Source organism: Heterodontus francisci, unplaced genomic scaffold (assembly GCF_036365525.1).
Source record: "Heterodontus francisci isolate sHetFra1 unplaced genomic scaffold, sHetFra1.hap1 HAP1_SCAFFOLD_58, whole genome shotgun sequence".
In the NCBI taxonomy this organism is placed as follows: domain Eukaryota; kingdom Metazoa; phylum Chordata; class Chondrichthyes; order Heterodontiformes; family Heterodontidae; genus Heterodontus; species Heterodontus francisci.
The window spans coordinates 7,542,702-7,562,962 of NW_027142006.1; the positions used below are offsets into that span (position 1 = coordinate 7,542,702).

The following is a 20,261-nucleotide window of genomic DNA, read 5'->3' on the forward strand; positions in this document are numbered from 1 at the left end:
TTGCTAAATAATTCTCAGTGTGCTAAGAATTACACTGACAACCGATTTAAGACTGTCAGTAGGGCTCGCAGTGTGGTGCACTGGTGTATACTGTAAGCTACATATATTAATACACAGGGCCCTGTTCTTTGCAGACAGAAAGAACATGCACACATGTTGTGCCAGTTTCAGCGAAACAAAATAAGTGACAGCCATTCACTGGCTCATTCCACAGGGCAATGCCGTGACCAATCAGAGTCAAGCTGCCTGGTTTAAATTTCAGACAAAGCTGGGCAGTTATCTGTCAGTTACCATAAACTGATGCATTCTGAATGGCAATGCCTCGACCAATCAGAGTTCACTTGCCAACCAATCAGCACTCTCTTCTCATACAGAAGAAAGTTGTTGTTTTCCCTTAAATTGGTATTCTTGTGGATTGCCCTGCTGAGTGCAAGACGAAAACAACTGGCTACCAAAGTTTGGACAACATGTCACTATTTTCACGAAATGATTACTTTTATTTTCAATATAAAAATATAAAGCAATGTGAGTGTAACATTTACAGACAAATTCTATTACCTCACATTGCCTGATTCTTTCACACTGACAGACTATGTGAACTACTGTCCCGATTTTGCAGTTCTCACTTCCAGTTAGCAAATGTCAGCAATCTGTGATACAGTGCAGTTTACAGATCAGACCGTCAATCACAACATGCAATAATTGTTCAGCTTATGTTGGACTGGTGGGATTTAGAAATACTAGGAATTGAGATGAGCTGTTATTGTATTTAATTATTTGTTTCATGGGATGTGGAAGTCGCCAGCCAGGCCAGCATTTATTGTCCATCCCTAATTGCCCATGAGAAGGTGGTGGTGAGCTTCCTTCTTGAACCACTGCAGTCCATGTGGGGTAGGTACACCCACAGTGCTATTAGGAAGGGAGTTCCAGGATTTTTACCCAGCGACAGTGAAGGAAGGAATGGCGATATAGTTCCAAGTCAGGATGATGTGTAGCTTGGAGGAGAACTTTCAGGTGGTGGTATTCCCATGCATCTGCTGCCCTTGTCCTTCTAGGCAGTAGTGGATGCAGGTTTGGAAGGTGCTGCCTGACTAGCCTTGGTGCATTGTTGCAGTGCATCTTGTAGATGGTACACACTGCTGCCACTGTACGTCAGTGGTGAAGGGAGTGAATGTTGTGGATGGGGTGCCAATCAAGCGTGTTGCTTTGTCCTGGATGGTGTCGAGCTTCTTGAATGTTGTTGGAGCTGCACCCATCCGGGCAAGTGGATAGTATTCCATCACACTCCAGACTTGTGCCTTGTAAATGGTGGACAGGCTTGGGGAGTCAGGAGGTGAGTTACTCACCGCATGATTCCTACCCTCTGACCAGCTCATGTAGTCACACTATTTATAAGGCTACTCCAGTTCAGTTTCTGGTCAATGGGAACCCCCAGGACGTTGATAGTGGGGGATTCAGCGATCGTAATGCCGTTGAATGTCAATGGGAGATCGTTAGATTCTCTCTTGTTCGAGATGGTCATTGCCTGGCACTTGTGTGGCGCGAATGTTACTTGCCACCTATCAGCCCAAGCCTGGATATTGTCCAGGTCTTGCTGCATTTCTACATGGACTGCTTCACTATCTGAGGAGTCGCGAATGGTGCTATATTTTGCAATCATCAGTGAACATCCCCACTTCTGACCTTATGATTGAAGGAAGGTCACTGATGAAGTAGTGAAGAAGGTTGGGCCGAGGATACTACCCTGAGGAACTCCAGCAGTAATGTCCTGGAGCTGAGATGATTGACCTCCAACAATCACAACCATTTTCCTTTGTGCTAGGTACGATTCCAACCAGTGGAGAGTTTTCCTCTTGATTCCCATTGACTCCAGTTTTGCTCTGGCTCCTTGATGCCATACTCAGTCAAATGCTACCTTGATGTCAAGGGCAGACACTCTCACCTCACCTCTTGAGTTCAGCTCTTTTGCCCTTGTTTGAACCAAGGCTGTAATGAGGTCAGGAGCTGAATGGCCCTGGCGGAACCCAACTGAGCGTCACTGAACAGGTTATTGCAAAGCAAGTGCCCCGTCGATGACATCTTCCATCACGATACTGATGATTGAGAGTAGACTGATTTGGCAGCAATTGGCTGGGTTGGAATTGTCCTGCTATTTGTGTACAGGACAGACCTGGGCAATTTTCCACATTGCCGGGTAGATGCCAGTATTGTACCTGTACTGGAACAGCTTGGCTAGGGGCGCAGCACGTTCTGGAGCACAGGTCTTCAGTACTATTGCTGGAATATTGTCAGGGCACGTAGCCTTTGCTGTATTCAGTGCCTTCAGTCGTTTCTTGATATCACATTGAGTGAATCGAATTGGCTGAAGACTGGCATCTGTGATGCTGGGGACTTCAGAAGGAGGCCGAGATGGATCATCAACCCAGCACTTCTGGCTGCAGATTGTTTCAAATTCTTCATCCTTATCTTTTGCACTGATGTGCTGGGCTCCCCCATCATTGAGGTTGGGGATATTTGTGGAGCCACCTCCTCCTGTTGGTTGTTTAATTGTCCACCACCATTCATCATTGGATGTGGCAGGGTGTAGATCTGATTCATTGGTTGTGGGATCACTTAGCCCTGTCTATTACATGCTGCTTCTGCTGTTTGGCATGAAAGTAGTCCTGGGCTGTAGCTTCATCAGGCTGATGCCTCATTTCAAGGTATGCCTGGTGCTGCTCCTGGCATGCCCTCCTGCACTCTTCATTGAATTAGGGTTGATCCCCCAGCTTGTTGGTAATGTTAGAGTGGGGGAATATGCCGGGCCATGAGGTTATAGAATGTGGTTGACTACAATTCTGCTGCTGCTAATGGTCCACAGCACCTCATGGATGCCCAGTTATACATTGCTGGTTCTGTTCAAAATCTATCCCATTTAGCACAGTGGTAGTGGCACACAACACGATAGAGGGTATCCTCAATGTGCAGACGGGACTTCATCTCCACAAGGACTGTGCAGTGGTCACTCCTACCAATACTATCATGGACCGATGCATCTGCGGCAGGCAGATTGGTGAGGATGAGTTCAAGTATGTTTTTCCCTCTTGTTCTTTCCATCACCACCTACCGCAGACCCAATCGAGCAGCTATGTCCGTTAGGACTCGGCCAGCATGGTCAGTAGTGGTGCTACCGAGCCACTCATGGTGATAGACATTGAAATCCCCCAGCCAGACTACATTCTGGACCCTTGCCACCCTCAGTGCTCCCTCCAAGTGGTGTTCATCAGTCTTTCGCTGTCTCTTGCTGGTTTGCTCAGTACCGTTCTCTGTCTGTTCCTTTCTGAGTCCTGATAATATCTTCCTGGTTTTCTGTGTGTCTTTCTCTGCCTGCCTCATTGTCGGTGCTGTTACTCCGTGTCCTTGTGTCATTGCGCAGTGAGGGTGAGTCCGTCAGCATGTGTGTTGCTGAGTCCGGGATTCTTGAGAAATCCGACGACAATCCTATTTTTATCAAAACATTGGGGAAATGAACATATTTCACTAACGGGCAGCCAAAATTTAAAACAGCAGTTAGCAGAGTGGCGCAGTGGAAGCGTGCTGGGCCCATAACCCAGAGGTCAATGGATCGAAACCATTTTCTGCTATTTATGCTTCGTAATAATGCAAATTGTTCACTTTCAAAACATCAAGTACTTCCCCATAATAACAAGATGCTTCCAAAGGCACTCTATTGCAATCAGCTTCTTCCTTCCAGTGAACACATCAATCAGTAACAAATCACATTTGCTCACACGAACACAAGCTGCAAACACGGACCAGCCGAGTCTCTCCCACTTTGTCAACCCCTTCCTGCAGAGCCTCCTCTCCACCACCAGATGGTGATGTTGGCCACAATAAAACCAGGACAAATGGTCACAGTGAGGAGACGGTCAGTCACAGAAAATAAAACAATAACAGGGAAAACCTTTACACAACAACAGGGGACATCTTTACACAACAGAAAACATATTTACACACCAGGAAATACCTTTAGACAACAGGGAGAACACAATCATACAAATGCCTTGTTTCTCCGTCTCAGTCTCGTTGTCTCTCTCTCTGTCCCTCAGTTTTGCTTCCTCACAGTCTATTGGTTTTCTGTGTGTTTTTCTCTCTGTCCCGTTGTCGATGGTGTTACTCAGCGTCCTTGTAACATTGTGTAGCCAGGCTGAGCCTCCCAACACCTGTATTGCTGTAATAAAAACAGAAAATGCTGGAAATGCTCAGTAGGTCTGGCAGCATCTGTGGAGAAAGAAACAGTTAACAGTTCAGATCTGTTTCCTTAGCTCACATTAACTTTGTTCTCTGTCCACAGATGCCGCCAGACCTGCTGACTATTTCAAGCATTTTCTGTTTATGTTTCAGATTTCCAGCATCCGCAGTATTTTGCTTTTGTACGTGTGTTGCTATGTCTGGGACTGTTTGAGTGCAGTGCTATTGCTTTACAAACAGCGTTGAAACAAACATTTATCTCGCTAACACACAGCACTAATACACAGCTGGATATAAACAGCAGCCTGCAGCAGAGGGCGCAGTGGAAGTTTATTAACACAAATAATTCACCAACACTATATTTACTGCTATCCCCAATCACACCACGCTTCGTCTTAACACGTTTTACTCTTTATTTGCATCAACATCTTCCTTCCAGTAAACACTTCAATTTGGAACACAGCTTCCAAATCACCTTTATTCACAAACCCGAACACACACCAGCCCAGACTTTCCCCTTCCTGTCAACCCATTTCTGCATCACTGCCTGTCCACCAACAGTTGTTGCTAGAATCATACAATCATAGAATGGCGACAGCACGGAAGGAGGCCATTCAGCCTGTCGAACCCGTGCTGGCTCTCTGTTAGAGCACTAAAATAAAAGCAAAATACTGCGGATGCTGGAAATCTGAAACAAAAACAAGAAATGCTGGATTCACTCAGCAGGTCTGGCAGCATCTGTGGAAGGGTCACTGACCCGAAACGTTAACTCTGCTTCTCTTTCCACAGATGCTGCCAGACCTGCTGAGTGAATCCAGCATTTCTTGTTTTTGTCTCTGTTAGAGCAACTCACCTCATTTCACTCCCCAGTCAGTTCAATTTTGGAGGTGGGAAAACTTCTCGAAAGAATAATTCGGGACAAAATTAATAGTCCCATGGACAAATGTGGGTTAATTCAAGAAAGCCAGCATGGATATCTTAAGGGAAAATCATGTTTAACTGTCCTGCTGGAGATTTTGATGAGGTAACAGAGAGGGTTGATGAGGGCAATGCTGTTGATGTGGTCTACATGGACTTTCAAAAGGTCTGGCAGCATCTGAAAGGTCACTGACCTGAAACGTTAACTTTGCTTCTCTCTGTACAGATGCTGCCTGACCTGCTGAGTATTTTCAGCATTTCTTGTTTTCATTATGGCACAGAGTTCCCTTTTCAAACTTACAGAATTAACCACAATAGTGTACTCTGAGATTCAAGTTAAATATCAGCCCAATATTTACACACATTATGAGTTTATAAGTTTCAGTATTAATTCCCATAGTGCATCCTGACATATACATTAGATATAACATAACATAAGAACAGAAGAAATAGGAGCAGGAGTAGGCCATTCGGCCCCTCAAGCCTGCCCTGCCATTCAGTAAGATCATGGCTGATCTGCCCCAGACCTCAACTCCTCTTTCATGCCAGCTCTTCATAGACCTCAACTCTCCAATATTTCAAAAATCTATTTACATCCTCTTTAAATACTTTCAGTGATTTAGCCTCCAATACTGACTGGGGTAGAGAATTCCAGACATTCACTACCCTCTGAGAGAAGAAATTCCTTTGCATCTCAGTTTAAATGAGTGTCCCCTTATTCTGTAACTATGTCGCCTAGTTTGAGATTCCCCCACTAGTGGAAACATCTTCTCAACATCGACCCTGTTAATAAAAACAAGAAATGCTGGAAATACTCAGCAGGTCTGGCAGCATCTGTGAAGAGAGAAGCAGAGTTAATGTTTCAGGTCAGAGACCCTTCTTCACCCTGTTAAGCACCCTCAGAATCTTGCACGTTTCAAAAAGATCACCCCTCATTCTTCTAAACACGAATGAATAACCTGTTTAGCCGTTCTTCATAAGTCAACCCCTTCATCCCAGGAATCAGCTGAGTGAATCGCTTTTGAACTCCTCCAATGCCAGTACATCCTTTCTTAAGTCTAAATCTCAAGTGCGTCATCAGATTGAGAGATTCTGAAAGATAGCATAACCTGAGATACAAACTGAGATTTCAGTTTAAAACTCCCCTGGATTGTGAAACTAAAAGATACAATAGCAATTCAATTTGTATAGACTGTGCTTTGGATCATATTCCAGCCCTCATACAGTATCAGACTGGAAGATACTGTAGCAATTCCATTAGTGCAGACTCAGCTCTACATTACAGAGCAGGGAACATATTTAAACAACCGGGAACACTTTTACACAAGACGGATCATATTTACACAACTGGGAAGATCTTTACCCAACAGGGAACCATTTTACACAATAACAGAGAACATCTTTACACAACAGCGAATATAGTTACACAACAGAGAACATATTACACAGCAGGAAATATCTTTAAAAGAACACAGGGAACATCTTTACACAACAGAGAACACAATTACATAACTCATCAGTCTTTCGCTGTCTCTTGCTGGTTTGCTCAGTACCTTTCTCTGTCTGTTCCTTTCTCAGTCCTGATAATATCTTCCTGGTTTTCTGTGTGTCTTTCTCTGTCTGTTCCTTTCTGCGTCCTGATAATCTCTTCCTGGTTTTCTGTGTGTCTTTCTCTGTCTGTTCCCTTCTGGGTCCGAATGATCTCTACCCGGTTTTCTGTGTGTCTTTCTCTGCCTGCCTCATTGTCGGTGCTGTTACTCTGTGTCCTTGTGTCATTGGGCAGTGAGGGTGAGTCCGTCAGCACGTGTGTTGCTGAGTCCGGGATTCTTGAGAAATCCGACTCCAATCCTATTTTTATAAAAACATTGGGGAAATGAACATATTTCACGAACAGGCAGCTAAAATTTAAACCAGCAGTTTGCAGAGTGGCGCAGCGGAAGCGTGCTGGGTCGATGGATCGAAACCATTCTCTGCTATTTATGTTTGGTCGGAAGACAAACAGTTCACTTTCAAAACATCAAGTGTTTCCCCATAATAACAAGATGCGCTCGATTGCGATCAGCTTTTTCCTTCTCGTGAACACATCAATCAGTAACAACTCACTTTTGCTCACACGAACACAAGCTGCAAACACGGACCAGCCGAGTCTCTCCCACTTTGTCAACCCCCTTCCTGCAGAGCCTCCTCTCCACCACCAGATGGTGATGTTGGCCACAATAAAACCAGGACAAATGGTCACAGTGAGGAGACGGTCAGCAACAGAAAATAAAACAATAACAGGGAAAACCTTTGCACAACAACAGGAGACATCTTTACACAACAGAAAACATATTTACACAACAGGAAATACCGTTACACAACAGGGAGAACACAATCATACAAATGCCTTGTTTCTCCATCTCAGTTTCGTTGTCTGTCTCTCTCTCTCCGTTCCTCACTTTTATTTCCTCACAGTCTATTAGTTTTCTGTGTGTTTTACTCTCTGTCCCGTTGTCGATGGTGTCACTCAGCGTCCTTGTAACATTGCGTAGCCAGGCTGAGCCTCCAAACACCTGTGTTAGAGAACATAGAACATAGAACAGTACAGCACAGTACATGCCCTTCGGCCCACGATGTTGTGCCGAACCTTTAACCTACTCCAAGATCAAAACTACCTACATACCTTTCATTCTACTATCATCCATGTACCTATCCAAGAGACGCTTAAATGTCCCTAATGTATCTGCTTCTACTACCACCGCTGGCAGTGCATTCCACGCACCCACCACTCTCTGTGTAAAGAACCTACCTCTGACATCTCCCCGAAACCTTCCTCCATCACCTTAAAATTATGCCCCCTGGTGATAGCCCTTTCCACCCTGGGAAAAAGTCTCTGGCGATCCACTCTATCTATGCCTATCATCATCTTGTACCCCTCTATCAAGTCACCTCTCATCCTTCTTCGTTCCAATGGGAAAAGCCCCAGCACCCTCAACCTTTCTTCGTAAGACATGCTCTCCAGTCCAGACAGCATCCTGATAAATCTCCTCTGCACCCTCTCTAAAGCTTCCACATCCTTCCTATAATGAGACGACCAGAACTGAACACAATATTCCAAGTGTGGTCTAACCAGGGCTTTATAGAGCTGCAGCATAACCTCGCGGCTCTTAAACTCAATCCCCCTGTTAATGAAAGCCAACACACCATACGCCTTCTTAACAACCCTATCAAACTTGGGTGGCAACTTTGAGCGATCTATGGACATGGGCCCCAAGATCCCTCTGTTCCTCCACACTACCAAGACTCCTGTCTTTTAGCCTGTATTCTGCATTCAAATTCGAAATTCCAAAATGAATCACTTCACACTTTTCCAGGTTGAACTCCATCTGCCACTGCTCAGCCCAGCTCTGCACCCTGTCAATGTCCCGTTGCAACCTACAACAGCCTTCCACACTATCCACAACTCCAGCAACCTTCGTGTCATCGGCAAACTTGTTAACCCAGACTTCCACTTCCTCATCCAAGTCATTTATAAAAATCACAAAGCGCAGAGGTCCCAGAACAGATCCCTGCGGAACACCACTGGTCACCGAGCTCCAGGCTGAATACTTTCCATCTACTACCACCCTCTGTCTTCTATGGGCCAGCCAATTCTGTATCCAGACAGTCAACTTTCCCTGCATCCCATGCCTCCTTACTTTCTGAATGAGCCTACCATGGGGAACCTTATCAAACTCCTTGCTAAAATCCATATACACCACATCCACTGCTCTTCCTTCATCGATGTGTTTTGTCACATCTTCAAAGAATTCAATAAGTCTTGTGAGGCATGACCTGCCCCTCACAAAGCCATGCTGACTGTCTCTAATCAAACTATGCTTTTCCAACTAATCATAAATCCTGTCTCTCAGAATCCTCTCCAATAATTTGCCCACTACCGACATAAGACTGACTGGTCTATAATTCCCAGGGTTATCCCTATTCCCTTTCTTGAACAAGGGAATAACATTTGCCACCCTCCAATCATGTGGTACTACTCCAGTGGACAGTGAGGACGCAAAGATCATCGGCAAAGGCGCGGCAATCTCTTCCCTCGCTTCCCGTAATATCCTTGGGTATATCCCGGCTGGCCCCAGGGACTTATCTGTCCTCATGTCTTTCAAAATTTCCAGCACATCCTCCCTCTTAACATCAACCTGTTCGAGCATATCAGCCTGTTCCACGCTGTCCTCACAAAGGTCCAAAACCCTCTCACTAGTGAATACTGAAGCAAAGTATTCATTTAGGACCTCCCCTACCTCCTCCGACTCCAGGCACACGTTCCCTCCACTATCCCTGATCGGCCCTACCCTCAGTCTGGCCATCCTCTTGTTCCTCACATAAGTGTAGAACGCATTGGGATTTTCCTTAATCCTACCCGCCAAGACTTTTTCATGTCCCCTTCTAGCTCTCCTAAGTCCATTCTTCAGTTCCTTCCTGGCTACCTTGTAACCCTCTGGAGCCCTGTCTGATCCTTGCTTCCTCAACCTTAAGTAAGCTTCCTTCTTCCTCTTGACTAGCTGTTCCACATTTCTTGTCATCCAAGGTTCCTTCACCCTACCATCCCTTCCTTGCCTCATCGGGACAAACCTATCCAGCAGTCGCAGCAAGTGCTCCCTAAACAACCTCCACATTTCTGTCGTGCATTTCCCTGAGAACATCTGTTCCCAATTTATGCACCCCAGTTCCTGCCTAATAGCATTGTAATTCCCCCACCCCCAATTAAATATTTTCCCATCCCGTCCGCTCCTGTCCCTCTCCATGACTACAGTAAAGGTCCGGGAGTTGTGATCACTATCACCGAAATGTTCTCCCACCGAGAGATCTGCCACCTGGCCTGGTTCGTTGCCAAGCACCAAATCCAACATAGCCTCCCCTCTAGTCGGCTTATCTACATATTGAGTCAGGAACCCTTCCTGGACACACCTGACACAAACTGCTCCATCCAAACTATTTGCACGAAGGAGGTTCCAATCAATATTAGGGAAGTTGAAGTCACCCATGACAACAACCCTGTTACTTCTGCACCTTTCCAAAATCTGCCTCCCAATCTGTTCCTCCGTGTCTCTGTTGCTATTGGGGGGTCTATAGAAAACTTCCAATAAAGTGACTGCTCCTTTCCTGTTTCTGACTTCCACCCATAATGACTCAGTAGACAAACCCTCCTCGATGACCTCCCTTTCTGCAGCTGTGATACTATCCCTGATTAACAATGCAACTCCCCCACTTCTTTTACCTCCCTCCCTATTCCTTTTGAAACATCTAAACCCCGGAACATCCAACATCCATTCCTGCCCCTGTGATCTCCAAGTGTCCGTAATGGCCACAACATCGTAGCTCGAAGTACTGATCCATGCTCTAAGTTCATCACCCTTATTCCTGACACTTCTTGCATTGAAATAGACACACTTCAACCCATCATACTGGCTGAAACTTTGCCCTGTCAACTGTCTAACCTTCCTCACAGACTCTCTGCACTCTGTATCTGCCTGTTCAACAGCTACCCCATCCACTGATCCGTAGCTCCGGTTCCCATACCTCTGCCAAACTAGTTTAAACCCTCCCGAAGAGCTCTAGCAAACCTCCCGCCCAGGATATTGGTGTCCCTCCAGTTCAGATGCAACCCGTCCTTCTTGTCCAGGTCCCACCTTCCCCAGAAGGTATCCCAATGATCCACATAACTGAAGCCCTCCCTGCTACACCAGCTCTGTAGCCACGTGTTCAGCTGCACTCGCTCTCTGTTTCTAGCCTCACTAGCACGTGGCACCGGTATCAATCCTGAGATTACTACTCTGCTCGTCTTGCCTTTTAGCTTCCAACCTAACTCCTATATTCGCTTTTCAGGTCCTCATCCCTTTTCCTAGCTATGTCATATGTACCACGACTTCTGGCTGCTCCCCCTCCCCTTTAAGAATCCGAAAGACTCGATCTGAGACATCCCTGACCCTGGCACCCAGGAGGCAACATACCATCCGGGAGTCTCGTTCGTGACCACAGAATCTCCTGTCTGTTCCTCTAACCATTGAATCTCCTATCACTATCGCTCTCCTATTCTCCACCCTTCCCTTCTGAGCCGCAGAGCCAGGCTCAGTGGCAGAGACCTGGCCGCTGTGGCTTTCCCCTGGTAGGTCCCCCCCCCCCACAACCGTATACAAAACGGTATACTTATTCTTGAGGGGAACGGCCACAGGGGATCCCTGCACTGTGTGCCTATTCACTTTCCCTCCCCTGACGGTCACCCAGCAACCTTTATCCTGTGACTTAGGTGTCAGGACTTCCCTATAACTGCTCTCTATCATCCCCTCTGCCTCCCGCATGATCCGAAGTTCATCCAGCTCCAGCTCCCGTTCCCTAACGCGGTCTGTGAGGAGCTGGAGTTGGGTGCACTTCTCACAGGTGAAGTCAGCAGGGACACAAGTGGTGACCCTTACCTCCCACATCCTGCAAGAGGAGTATGCAACTGCCCTAGCTTCCATCCCCTCTGCTCCAAATTGACGACAGAGAATAAAAAAATATAAAGGAAAACCTTACCTTACCAAACCCTCCACACAAGAGTCCTTTTTTTTGGTTGGAGGAGGAGGATGGGTGGGAGACACGACACGTGTAGTGTTTCGGGTTTCGCCACTGCCCGAATATATAAGTTCACTTACCCAGCAGTCCCCGTGTCCGCGTCCGCCGAATCGTCAGGTAAGTACTTTATAGTGAAACGTACCTTCCCGGCTGCCCCCTGGCTCGCACTATCACCGCTACTGCTGATCAAAGGTGTTGCTGTAATAAAAACAGAAAATGCTGGAAATGCTCAGTAGGTCTGGCAGCATCTGTGCAGAGAGAAACAGTTAACAGTTCAGGTCTGTTTCCTTCGCTCACATTAACTTTGTTTCTTTCTCCACAGATGCTGCCAGACCTGCTGACTATTTCAAGCATTTTCTGTTTATGTTTCAGATTTCCAGCATCTGCAGTATTTTGCTTTTGTACGTGTGTTGCTATGTCTGGGACTGTTTGAGTGCAATGCTATTGCTTTATAAACAGCGTTGAAACAAACATTTATCTAGTTAACACACAGCACTAATACACAGCTGGATATAAACAGCAGCCTGCAGCAGAGGGTGCAGTGGAAGTTTATTAACACAAATAATTCACCAACAATATATTTACTGCGATCCTCAATCACACCACCCTTCATCTTAACACGTTTTATTCTTCATTGACATCAACTTCTTGCTTCCAATAAACACTTCAATTTGGAACACAGCTTCCAAATCACCTTTATTCACAAACCCGAACACAAGCTGCAAATGCTGCAAACACACACCAGCCCAGACTTTCCCCTTTCTGTCAACCCATTACTGCATCACTGCCTCTCCACCAACAGTTGCTGCTAGAATCATACAATCAGAGAATGGCTAAAGCACAGAAGGAGGCCATTCGGCCTGACGAACCCATGTTGGCTCTCTGCTAAAGCAACTCACCTCGTCTCACTCCCCAGTCAGTTCAATGTCGGTGGTGGGAAAACTTCTCGAAAGAATAATTCGGGACAAAATTAATAGTCCCATGGACAAATGTGGGTTAATTCAGGAAAGACAGCATGGATTTCTTCAGGGAAAATCATGTTTAACTGTCCTGCTGGAGTTTTTTGATGAGGTAACAGAGAGGGATGATGAGGGCAATGCTGTTGATGTGGTCTACATGGACTTTCAAAAGGTCTGGCAGCATCTGAATGGTCACTGACCTGAAACATTAACTCTGTTTCTCTCTCCACAGATGTTGCCAGACCTGCTGAGTATTTCCAGCACTTTTTGTTTACATTTCAGATTTCTAGCATCTGCAGTATTTTGCTTTTATTGATTTTCAAAAGGAGTTTGATACAATGCAACACAACAGACTTGTGAACAAAGTTATAACTCATGGAATAAAAGGGACAGTAGTAACATGGACATGGAATTGGCTGAGTGACAGGAAACAAAGAGTAGTGATCAATGGATGTTCTTCGGGCGAGAGGAAGGTTTGTTGTGGAGTTCCCCAGGAGTCAGTGTTGGGACCCTTGCCTTTCCTGATATATATTAATGACCTAAACCTTGGTGTACAGGGCAGAATTTCAAAGTTTATGGATGATACGAAAATTGGAAGCATTGTGAATTTGTAGTAACAATTCTGTGATTCTGTGATTCCAATATTCAAGTCATTTATATATATGGTGGTCCTGACACTGACACTTGTGGACATCACTGTTCACCATCTTCCATTCTGAAAAACAACTAAATACCACAACTCGCTTTTCTTGATATTTCATACATTTTTTAATCTAAGCAGATACTGACCCTCCTATTCCAGGAGCCTGAGTTTTGTTACCCAGCCTTTTATGTGGTAGTTTGTCAAACGCTTTCTTAAAATCCATATAGACAACATCCATTGCTTTCCCTTCATCAACCATTCTATTACTTCATCAAAAAAATCAGTTATTTATTAATAGATGCAGTACTGAAACAGGCCCTTCGGCCCATCAAGTCTGTGCCGACCAACAACCACCCATTTATACTAATCTGACATTAATCCCATATTCCCTATCACAGCCCCACCATTCTTCTCCCACCTCCCTGCACTGGGGGCAATTTCAATGGCCAATTTACCTGTCAATCTGCAAGTCTTTGGCTGTGCGAAGAAACCCACGCAGTCACAGGGAGAACTCAAACTGCGCACAGTGACTGAACGCGGGTCGCTGGAGCTGTGAGGCTGCGGTGCGAAACACTGATCGCCCAAAATGTCCGTGGCAGGACTCGAACCGACAATCGTCTGATAATCTTGTTAAATACACCGAAGTCAGACGCTTTATCCATTAGGCCACAAGGCCAATAGTGAAGAAGTGAAAAGGTGCTGAACCTCTCATTTTTCGGTCTACCCAAACAAAGTTCAAGGCCTGAATAATGAACCGATTGCCTCATTCGTTCTGTGAATAATACAATGATTTAATAGACAAAGTTTTGAAACATTCCTGCCCATAAATCTTGATAACAGAGAGTGTGTGGATCTCCTGACTCAGAATGTTTCATGGATACAGTCCTCAGATCCGACAAGGAACCCCTGAACATCCACAGTAAAGACAGTGTGGATGAGGAAATGTCAGAGCTGGGAGCTGAAACTCAGGGACGGCCGAGCTCTCCTGTCATTGAGCTTGTGTGTCTGCTCTGCTCGCCGCACTTCCGGCTCTACTTTGTTTCCAATGAAAAGATGAAAAGGGCCGTTCGGTTTTCCTCTCACTGACAGCGTGTTTCACTCGGGTTAATATAACCCGGGACTTTTGCTGCTGAAATGAATTCTGCAAGGTCCCAGCAAACACACCGGCTCCCTCCTTTCTCCCCTCTTTCTATCGGATTGTTTTACCAGGAGGGGCTCAATAATAACAAACCCCCTGCAGGGAATGACCGCAAATTGAGCATCCAAATGGGGCAAGTGGGCAGCTTTCTGGGTTCTAGGTTCCCCCTGCACCGCCCCTCCCTCCCTCCAGTCCAGGCCCCTCTTCACTTTCTTTGGGACTTTGATGAGGGTGAAATGGGGAAAGTTCCCATTGATGTTTGAATGCTGAATTGCTGCAAAGATCTGCGCACGCGCGACATAACCCCGCCCCCCAGTGGGACGTCACAATGAGGAGTGGAGCACATGCGCATCCTTCCCCAACCCAGTCTGTGAGGCCATTCACTCAATCAGGGGAAGATGCTTTAAATTAGCTGCGAATGGAGACTTCCCGGGCCCGGGGGAAGGGAACAAACAGCATCTGCTTCCAGCAGCCACTGCTTTGGGAGCGTGTCCGCAGATGTGCTCAGAGATTAGCATTGAGTGGTGGGAAGTTGAGGGGGAGTCGGAGAGTGTTTGTAACAGATACTGTGGAGCCGGAGCTGCTCCTGGAACATGGAGTGAGCCGGGGACACGGGGAAGGGAGAGTTCATTCTCGGACAGTGTCTGTACAGGCTCAGGGAGACACAATGGGAAGAAATCACTATTGAAAATCACTGACAATTTCACCACCCAAAGGAGAGGGAATTTTCCTGCTTTAGTTCCAGTCTCTCACTGTTTGTTGGATTGTGAACAGTGGGGGGAAAATAGCTGCAAAATAACGATGTGGACAGTTAGACAAAGAACATATATTGCAGATAACAGGTGAGAAGTGTGAAAGGCACATTTTAAATAGTGGCTGCTGGTTTTTTCGTTGAAATAGAAATGTGACTGTGTGAAGGTCACTGCTCTATCGGACAGTCCCAGTCATTGAGCAGTTCAGGGCTTGTGTTGTTTCTGAATGTCACAAACTTCTTGTAAAACCACTGCAAACACCTGGTAAACAGAAGCTGAATACTGCAGTGCTGCAGTGGAGTCAGACACTGACACTGTTTGTGTTCCTGGTTTTCATTTCGCGATTGTTCATAATGATTATAATTGGGACGATTACATTGATCGTTTTTGTATCTTCTACCTCATCAATTCTTTCATTCCTGCAGGAAAATACATGAAGGAACCTGACTGGATGTGGTGATTCTTGGACACAAAGAAAAGTGCAGCGAGCTCGTTCCAACACACAGTCGGTACAGGATCACTCCCAAAGCACAGAGATACTGCCAGCTCATCAGTTCCACTGGAACAAATAAAAGTAGTCAGACAGACACTGATCCCAAAATCGAGAGACACATTTTCAATCCAACAGTCAAACAACAGCAGGACAGACAGAAGTTGTTTCCATTTCACTCCAATTCAGTACAGCTGACAGGTTGATACATCAATCACAGTATAAAAACAAACTCACTATCAGATCTAAATAAAGTCTGTCACCATGGTTACATTTTAAATATAAAACTTGAAACAGAACAGACACAATTTACCTCATTGAAAGGTACAGAATGAATGCAAGGAGGCTTCAAGGGGATTTGTACAGGGTAAGTGAATGGGCAAGAACATGGCAGATGGAATATAATGTAAATAAGTGTGAAGTTCTCCACTTTGGTAGAATAAACAGAAAGACAGAGTATTTCTTAAATGGTGAGAGGTTGAGAAGTGTCGATGTCCAAAGGGACCTGGGTGTCCTTGTTCATGAGACACTAAAAGCTGGTGTGCAGGTGCAGCAAGCAATTAGGAAGGCAAATGGGATGTTGGCTTCATTGAAAGCGTATTTGAGTACATGGTTAAACATGTATTGCTTCAATTGTATAAAGTCTAGCTGAGACTGCACCTGGAGTATTCTGTACTATTTTGGTTTCCTTATTGAAGGAAGGATAGACTTGTCACAGAGGGAGTGCAACAGAGATTCACCAGACTAATCCCCTGGGATGGTGGGATTGTCTTATGATGAGAGACTGCAGAAACTGGGCCGAAATTCTCTTGAGTTTCGAAGAATGAAAGGTGATCTCATTGAAACTTACAAAATTCTTATGGGGTGTGACAGGGTAGATATGGATAGGATGTTTCCTCTGTCTAGTGAGTCCAGAACAAGGGGACACAGTCTCAGAATAAGGGCAGGCCATTTGAGACTGAGATGAGCAGGAATTTCTTTACTCAGAGGGTGAGAAATCTGTGGAATTCTTTATCCCAGTGGGCTGTGCAATATCAATCATTGAACATATTCAAGACAGAAATCGATAGATTTCTAAATACTAACGGGATCAAGGGATATGGAGATAGCAGGGAAAAATGGCGTAGAGATAGATGATCAGTCACGATCTGTTTGAATATTGGAGCAGGCTTGATGGGCTGAATGGTCTAATGCCCCAATTTCCTATCATCCTTTGAATCCCAAGAATGTACATCAGAACGTTAGACCAAGTTATGCATTACATACCAGTTCAAAAATCCCACAGAGATTAAGACTGAAAGATACAGTATCAATTCCATTACTACAAAATGAAGGACTTGGAGCTTGCAGACCAGCCCATGTATAAGATTGAAAGTTATATTTTCATTCGCAATCGTTTTCACAGAGCTAAATATTGAATACCAATCCACAACTTGTACAGGACTACCAAATAAAACCTACAACTGTAAAATACAGTTAATCCATATTTTGAATTAAACACAAGGCAAATAAATATTGATACATTAAGAGAGCTGGAAACAGTGAGAGCAGAGTGGAGCATAAAGAGCCCAGGAGAGGGAGCATGAGTTCACTCGGAGAGCAGGGAACAGTGAGAGCAGGCGTCAAAAAAGGCAAAGGAATCCACAATTAATGGGAGAACACTGAATGGTGCAGAGGAAGTGAGGGACGTTGGAGTGAATGTCCACAGATCCCTGAAGTAGCAGTACAGGTCAATAAGCTGGTTCAGCAGGTATATGGAATCCTTTCCTTTATTAACTGAGGTATAGAATGTAAGGGTGACCTGGGTGTCCATGTCAATAAGTCACTGACAGCTAACATGCAGGTGCAGCAAGCAATTAGGAAGGCTAATAGTATGTTAGCCTTTATCACAAGAGGATTTGAGTACAGGAGTAGTGAATTCTTGCTTCAATTGTATAGAACCTTGGTTAGACTGCACTTGGAGTACTGTGTACAGTTTTGGTCTCCTTACCTTACGCAGGATATTATTGCCATGGAGGGAGTTCAATGAAGGTCCATCAAACTTGTTCCTGGGATGGTGGGATTGTCCTATGAAGAGAGATTGGGGAAACTGGGGCTGTATTCTCTAGAGTTTTGAAGAATGAGAGGTGATCCCATTGAAACCCACAAAATATTGAAAGGACAGTGAGGGTAGATGCAGCTAAGATGTTTCCCCTGGTTGGGGAGTCGAGAACCAGGGGACGCAATTTCAAAATAAGGGGGAAGCTCCTTAGGACAGAGATGAGGAGAAATTTCTTTACTTGGAGGGTTGTGAATCTTTGGAATTCTGTGCACCAGAGGGCTGTGGAAGCTCAGTCATTGAGTATGTTTAAAGCAGAGATTGATAGATTTCTAAATACAAATGACATAAGGGAATATGAGGAAAGTGTGGGGAAAAAGGGCATTGAAGTGGATGATCAGCCATGATCATATTGAATGGTGGGGTAGGCTCGATGGGCTGAATGGCCGACTCCTGCTCCTTTGTTTCGATGTTCCTAATTCCACATGATCGGCGAGACACAGCCTCAGGCCGACTTGTCGGGTGTTGCAAACAGATAACACTGCTTCTGATCTTCACCAGAACAGAGAGTGAGATGTAACATTGATCATCAAACAAACTGTGAGAGAATACAACAGAATAAAACACATGGAGAGACATTGTGGAATAACAAATAGATTTGATTGGAATGTTGAATTTTGATTGGAATGGATAAAACACCAGAAACAGCAGATGAAATTGGGATTCTCATCATTATATTGATCTGAAACAGAAAAGAGAAACTGATGGCAAGAAGGAAGAATGGAACTGTTCAGTATTTTCGAGTTTTTCACTCACCCATGAAAGCTGATTAAAAAAAGATGCAAATAACAGAGAATTTCACCAAAAAGGGAGATTAAATGCTGCCGAAACCTTGGATCGAAGGATGCCCCAACAGATCACCTGTTTAACTGTCTCCTCACTGGGGGATTTCAATCAGTGAGCAATATTATTCTCTACCTTTTTTTTGTTAAATGAACCCAGAACTGTCACTTGGAGTTAATATCTGCATTCCGACTCCTGAATATTTTCTGGACACATTTCCTGCTGAAAGAACGAAGAACTATTTTCTAATTTACACAATACTATATACACATTCATCAAACCTCTTAAGCTAGCATCCTTGGTGCTGCTCTCTCTTCTCCCAAACCTCATCTCATGTGACTGTTACATCACCACTCTGACAGTGGGAGGGGTTGATCCCACTGTCTTCAGCATTAACCCTTTACATCCTTATACTACACTGTCTGTCCAAACAAATGGGTGGAGGGAACTTCCTTCATTTATTCAAACACTTGAAAATCAACTCAAAGCCATCAGAGAGAGAGAGAGAGAGAGAGAGCGAGAGTGTCAGAGCACTTCCTGCATCCAGTCCTGACCCTGTCACACTCAGCAGCTGCTCACTCAGACCCCACTCTCATCAACACTGAACATTGTTACAGAGACCCTTCAAATAATGTTTATAAAAGGCGGAAAAATTCAAAGTTCATCGCAGCCGGATTGAATGGAACAAAGTTTAATATCTTCTCACCGTCTCTCAATACCCACGAGACATAGGTTTTCTTATTTGGTTCCTTTGATTTTTCTTGTTCCTGATTGACAAATATTCCAAACCTCGGATCAACCCTCCCACTTGCGTCATGTCCCCAGTCTCGGTTAAAAGCAACACATAACGACACAAACACTCTGAAATATACAACGCAGTCACACTTTCCTTCAGTGAGATTAATGTCGAGCTGTTTTCCAGATTGAATGTAACCGTGAGCAAATTTGTATCAAAGAAGTTGCCTTTGGCGTATCAGCACTGAATTTCTGGACAAGGAGGAACAGCCATTCCCAACTCACATCCTTCACAAAGGCTGTTTTCTCCTGTGACTGAAATTCATCATGTAATTTGAATTCCAAGTTCAAGTTCACAAAACAGAGATATAAATGATTGATAAGGAAACTTCTAAAGCATACCACAAATGTGAAATAAGGCTCTGCTGGGAGTTGAACCCAGTCTCTTCTGTTTACTAGACAGGTGCTTTAACCAACTAAGCTACAGAGCCAGATCACAAATGATTGCGTCGTTGAAATCAGAGGAGGATCTGTTTATTCTCATCACACTTCTCCACTGGTCACAACATATTTTAACTTTTCCTACTTACTGATACAGTCATATACTCTATTTTTCCCAAAACTGAGAATGGAGGTGGAGGGGCGACATGATAGAGGTTGACAAAGTTATGAGTGGCAGAGACAGAGTGGATAGTCAGAAGCTTTTTCACAGGGTGGCAGAGTCAGTTACGAGGGGACATAGGTTTAAGGCGAGAGTGGCAAAGTTTAGAGGGGATATGCGAGGCAAGTTCTTTACACAGAGGGTGGTGAGTGCCTGGAACTTGCTGCCGGGGAAGGTGGTGGAAGCAGGGAAGATAGCGATGTTTAAGAGGCATCTTGACAAATACATGAATAGGATGGGAAGAGAGGGATACGGTCCCCTGAAGT

The 20,261-nt window shown here is 44.9% G+C and overlaps 2 non-coding genes across 2 annotated transcripts; one reads left to right on the forward strand and one right to left on the reverse strand.

The window, feature by feature from the left end:
- Window positions 1–3,551: 3,551 nt before the first annotated feature.
- On the forward strand, window positions 3,552–3,623 carry trnam-cau (transfer RNA methionine (anticodon CAU)). Its single transcript has one exon. It is a non-coding gene; the product is annotated as a tRNA-Met (tRNA).
- Window positions 3,624–19,751: 16,128 nt separating this feature from the next.
- Window positions 19,752–19,825, reverse strand: trnat-agu (transfer RNA threonine (anticodon AGU)). Its single transcript has one exon. It is a non-coding gene; the product is annotated as a tRNA-Thr (tRNA).
- Window positions 19,826–20,261: the final 436 nt, after the last annotated feature.